The following is a 6000-nucleotide window of genomic DNA, read 5'->3' on the forward strand; positions in this document are numbered from 1 at the left end:
CAGAGAAGTAGTTGTGTGAGAAAAAAACTTTTTCACACGAGTGGTTCGAGTCTGGAATTCACTGCCTGGAAGTGTGGTGGAAGCAGGTTCAATCGAGGCACTCGAGAGGGCATTAGATGATTATTTGAATAGAAACAATGTGCAGGGGTAAGGGGAAAAGGCAGGGCAATGGCACTAGATCATAATGTTCATTTGGAGAGCTGGTGCAGACACAATGTGCCAAATGGCCTCCTTCAGTGCCATTAAAATTCTGTGATTCTGTGGTGACCAAGGTTGGGAACTAAGCATTCCAGGGTACTTGACATTTCGAGATGACAGATAAAATGGAAAATGAGGAGGTTAGTCTTGAATATAAAGGATGACATAAGGACAGTAGTGAGGAAGGATTCTTGGCTAGGAAGACCACATAGTAGAATCAGTACAAGTAGAAATATGAAATACCAAGGGTTTGAAAACCTATTTGGAGCTGTTTATAGATCCCTGACGGTAGTTATACAGTTGGACAGAGTGTTCATCAAAAAAAAAAGAGGAGCTTGTAACAAAGGCAATGCAACAATCATGAGGGACTTCATTTAGGCTGGACAAATCAAATTGGTAGAAGTTAGTTTGGAGGATGAGTTCATGGAATGCTTTTGAGACAGTTTCCTTGAACTATATGTCATAGAACCAAACAGGGAACAACCTTTTCAGATCTTGTCTTGGGAAAGAGCGATCATATGATAGAATTTCACATTGAGTTCAAGAGTGATGTCTTGAGGCCAAAACTAGAGGAATAAACTTAAATAGAACCAATTATATATTTAAGAGGATTGAGTTGGATAAGGTAAATAAGGAAATTAGATTAAAAGGTATGATGATTGAAAAAAAGTGAGCATTTAAAGAAATATTTCTGAATTCTCAATGAATATACATTCCATTGAGAAATAAAAACTGCAGGGGAAAGTGATCTATTCATGGCTAACTAAAGAGACTAAGGACAGTATTATATTAAAAGCAAGAGGTTTATAATGTTGCTGAGAAAAATGGTAAGCCTGAAGATTGGTAGAGTCTTGGATGCCAACAAAGCATGACCAAAAAATTGATGAAGAGAAAACAAAATGAAAGTAATATATCAAGAAATATAAAAATGACTAGGCAGAATCAACATGGCTTTATGAAAGGGAAATAATGTTTGACAACTCTATTAGAATTTCTTGAGAATGTAATGTTGAGCAGGTAGATAAAGAGAGCCAATGGATGTAACATATTTGGATTTCCATTCAAGAAGGTGCCACACAAAATACAAGGTATGGACTTATGGGATTGGGGCAATATATTAGCAAGGAGAGGGTTGGTTAGATGACAGAAAATGGAGTAGAAATAGATGGACCATTTTCAGGTTGGCAGGCCGTTACTAAAGTGTTGCAAGAATCAGTGCTGGGGCCTCAGCTACTTACAATATTTTATTTATATTGATGATTTAGATGAATGGAATGAGTATAATATTTCTAAGTTTGCTGATGATACAAAACTAGATGGGAAAGTAAGATGTGAAGAGAACCAAAATTTGCAAAGGAATATATATATATATATATATATATAGGTTAAGTGAGCAGACAATTAGGTGGCTGATGGCCTACAATGTGGGGAAATATGGTAGGAAGAATGGAAATTTTTTTTAAAAGGCAAAAATGGGGGGGTGTCATTGATGCTCAGTTGTTAAATATATTTTAAGGCTGAGATTGATAGATTTTTGAACTCTAAAGGAATCAAGGGAGATGGAAATTGGGCAGGGAGGTGGAATTAAGGTTGAAGGTCAGCCATGATCCTGCTAAATAGCAGAGCAGGCTCAAGGTGTCACATGGTGTACTCTTCTATTTATGTTCTTAGATTTCTTATGAAAAGATGTTTCTGTGACAGTGTGGCTCATGTGTTCCTTATTTGTATCATTATTCATTTAAAATTCTACTCCATTTTGGTGTAAGAATGACACCACATGAGCTTCAACTGGATGAACAAGCGTAATTCTTGAATGCAACTATTGTGCCTGGTTGTGAATACATTTATTAAAATTGTTTGGAATCCCACTACAAAGACATTTTGCGCTAAAGTACAGATAGGTTTGGCTGTGTGAGAGAGAGATAACTGATCTCAGTTAATGTTTCATTTAGTTTCTGGGAATAGTTCATTACTAAAACAATCTTGTGGTTATGGGACAGTTAACAACTTTTCTGATGGAAATTTCCGTTTCTAATGTCCTGTGAGCAACAATACCTGGGAAGCTATAGGCCAGAAAAAATAAGCGGCATGACCAAAAGTAGGTCAGAGGGTCTTAAGTGAGGAGATAGAGATTGAAAGGTAAAGGCGTGGGACCAAAACTTTGAAGTAATTGAATAGGTAAGACTGAGACCAAGCAAGGGCAGTCCCATCAAGCTAGACAACAAAGAAGCAGCTTTGCAGGAGAATGCTGTGGTCAGTCATGTCAAAGGCTGCAGAGACATCAAGGAAGTTGATCAGGGAAAGTGGTCACATTCATTGAGTATATCATTTATGACACATTGCAGCCATCTCAGAGCAATAGCTGGAAGGGAAACATGATTGAACAGATAAAAATATTAATAAACCATACTACCATCGATATAAAAAGGCAATGTAATAACCAAAATAATAATTGCACCCTGACTAATATTTAAAGATTTATAGCAAACTATCTCATAGAGTTATAGAAATGAGTGTTGCAGAAGGAAGCCACTCTGTCCATCATGTCTGTGCTGGGCAAAAAATACGTATCCAGCCCAACCCAACTTCCCAGCTCTTGGTCCATAGCCTTGTAGGTCACAGCACTTCAAGTGCATATCCAAGTAGTTCTCAAATGTGATGAGGTTTTCTGCCTGAACACCCTTTTAGGCAGTGAGTTCCAGAGCCCCATCATCTGCTGGGTGAAAATAATTCTCAAGTCCCCAGTAATTCTTCAGACAGCTACTTTAAATCTAATCCCCCTGCTTATTGAGGCTTCAACTAAGAGAAATAGTTCCTTCCTATCCACTCTATCTGGGTCCCTCATAATTTTATACATCTCAATTAAATCTCCCCTCAGCCTCCTCTGTTCCAAAGAAAACAACCCCAGTCTATCCAATTCACAGCTAAAATTCTCAAATCCTGGCAAAATGTAATCACATCTCTCTGTGATCCCTACCTTATCACAGGCTCAATATCACCAAGTGGACAGGCACTATTACTTCGACAATGAGCAAAACACTGGACAGGGTCCAGCAAAGAACAATTTCTACACAGGCAATCAGATATATCATCTGTTTCTGTTCACATTAGATTGTTTCTAACTGACTTTAAACTTGATTTTCTGATCACTTCTTTGCTGTATCTATTGCATGCATTTCTTTGAAACTAGTGAGTTAAAATTTGAACAACCTTAAACAAGGTGACAATTCAAGTTTCATTCCTTTTTGGCCCTTATTTTCACTATGCATGATACAGCATATAGAAAACTCTATGAATACCACCAAAACAATCTTTTAAGTTAGCTTACCAGAAGCTGCAAGGTATCATATTTTTCTCTCATAGTTCAGATGAAATTCATATGCTTTCTCTTATTCCCACTCTTTCCAGTCCAATAAAAGCCCAAGCACAAATCTCATAAGATACAGGTTAAATTGGCTAATTAGATGAAGATGTAACTATTTGATAGCCTATGGCATAAAACAGCATACCTATCCAGTACCTAGTAGATTGATAGATGGAAAATAGGTCTTACCAGTCAACAACAGAAGCAACAGCTTGCATTTATATAATGCCTTTAACATAGCAAAATGTCTCAAGATGCTTCATAAGCGCATTATCAAACAAAATTTGACAAAATAAGGAGACATCACGTCATTTTGTGAAAATCTTGGTCAGAGAGGTAGTTTTTAAGGAGCATCTTAATGGAGGAAAGTGAGGCAGAGAGGCGGAGAAGTTTAAGGAAGGAATTCCAGAGCTTAGGGTCTTGACAATTGAAGGCATAACCACCAATGGTGGAGCGGGGAAAATCAGATATGCACAAGAGGTCAAAATTGGAGATGCCCAGAGATCAGGAGGGGTGAAGCCATGGAGGAATTTCTAAATACGGCTAAGAATTTTAAAGTTATCGGACTGAGTCATTAAAGGATTCGCTGAAAATATTCTAGCTATTTTCTGTGATACCAAAAGACAAACAACAGTAGGTAGACTGATAAAATCTTATTTCTGATATAATTCTATGTTTAATTTTCACAAAACTTTTAATGGCCTGAATGGATCTTCTTTCAAACTTATCAATTTGTATTGAAAGATAAACAACAGTTTCAAATTATGCAGGATGATGCTTCCCCCTGGTGGTTAATATATCTATTGAGTGAGAATATATCTTCATAAGTATTTATATTTTACTTATATTATAAAAATACAACTATTTCCTGTCTATTGCGACATTTTTTTGTTCGTCATACTTGAGGCAAAAACTGCCTATCTTCTCATAGAATTATAGGGTAGTTCTTCTTGGACAGGCTCTCAAGATAGAGGACGACCTGCTTCTATCCAGATGGGTTCTGAGATGGAAGTTAAGTCCAATGTGTGATCTGTAGGCTCTGCCAGACGTAGGGCAGGTGGTGCATGAAGGATTGGACGAGTAAGTTGTTTGGAGGTTTATGCCCTCTCTCTAATGCCTCAACGTCAGCTCTGCATGTTCCTAATGTGTTCAGTGCCTTCCCAAATGAATGGTCGGTCACTTTAGTCAGTCACAAGCTAGGGACTCCCATGAGTTAGCAGAAAGTTTGATTTCTTCAGTGATGCTTTGAGGTTGGTTGGTTCAGACATGGATAAAAGAGCTGAACTCTAGAGGTGAGGTGAGAGTGACTGCCATTGACATCAAGGCAGCATTTGACCAAATGTGGCATCAAGGAGCCCTAGCAAAACTGGGGTCAATGGGAATCGGGGAAAACACTCTACTAGTTGGAGTCATACCTAGCATAAAGGAAGATGGTGGTGATTGTTGGAGGTCAATCATCTCAATTCCAGGACATCACTGCAGGAGTTCCTCAGGGTAGTGTCCTAGGGCCCAACCATCTTCAGCTGCTTCATCAATGTCCTTCCTTCCATCATAAGGACAGAAGTGGGGATGTTCTTTGATGATTGCACAATGTTCAGCACCATTCGTGACTCCTCAGATACTGAAGCAGTCCATGTCCAAATGCGGCAAGACCTGGACAATATCCAGGTTTGGGCTGACAAGTGGCAAGCAATATTTGCACTACACAAATGCAAGGCAGTGACCATCTCCAACAAGAGAGAATCTAACCATCGCCCCCTTGACATTCAGTAGCATTACCATCACTGAATGCCCCAATATCAACATCCTGGGGGTTCCATTGACCAGAAACTGAACTGGACTAGCCATATAAATATTGTGGCTACACGAACAGGTCAGTGGCTAGGAATCCTGACTCCCCAAAGCCTGTGCACCATTTATAATCACAAGGAGTATGATGGAAGAATTTCCACTTGCCTGGATGAGTGCAGCTCCAACAACACTCAAGAAGCTTGATGCCATCCAGATCAAAGCAGCCCACCCCCATCAACCAACATTCACTCCCTCTACCACCAACCCATAGTGGCAGCAGTGTGTACCATCTACAAGATGCACTGCAGGAACTCACCAAGCCTCCTTTGACAGCACCTTCCAAACCCACAACCGTTACAATCTAGAAGGACAAGGGCAGCAGAGGCAATGGGAACACCACCACCTGGAAGTTCCCCTCCAAGCCACTCACCATCCTGACTTGGAAATATAATTGCCGTTTCTTTACCATCGATGGGTCAAAATCCTGGAACTCCCTCCCTAACAGCACTGTAGGTGTACATACACCACATGGACTGCAGCAGTCCAAGAAGGCAGCTCACCATCACCTCACAAGGCCAATTAGGAATGGGCAATAAATGCCGGCCTAGCCAACAACGCTCACATGCCATGAACAAGTGAAAAAAAAA

Source organism: Cetorhinus maximus, chromosome 16, assembly GCF_964194155.1.
Source record: "Cetorhinus maximus chromosome 16, sCetMax3.hap1.1, whole genome shotgun sequence".
Classification (NCBI taxonomy): Eukaryota; Metazoa; Chordata; class Chondrichthyes; order Lamniformes; family Cetorhinidae; genus Cetorhinus; species Cetorhinus maximus.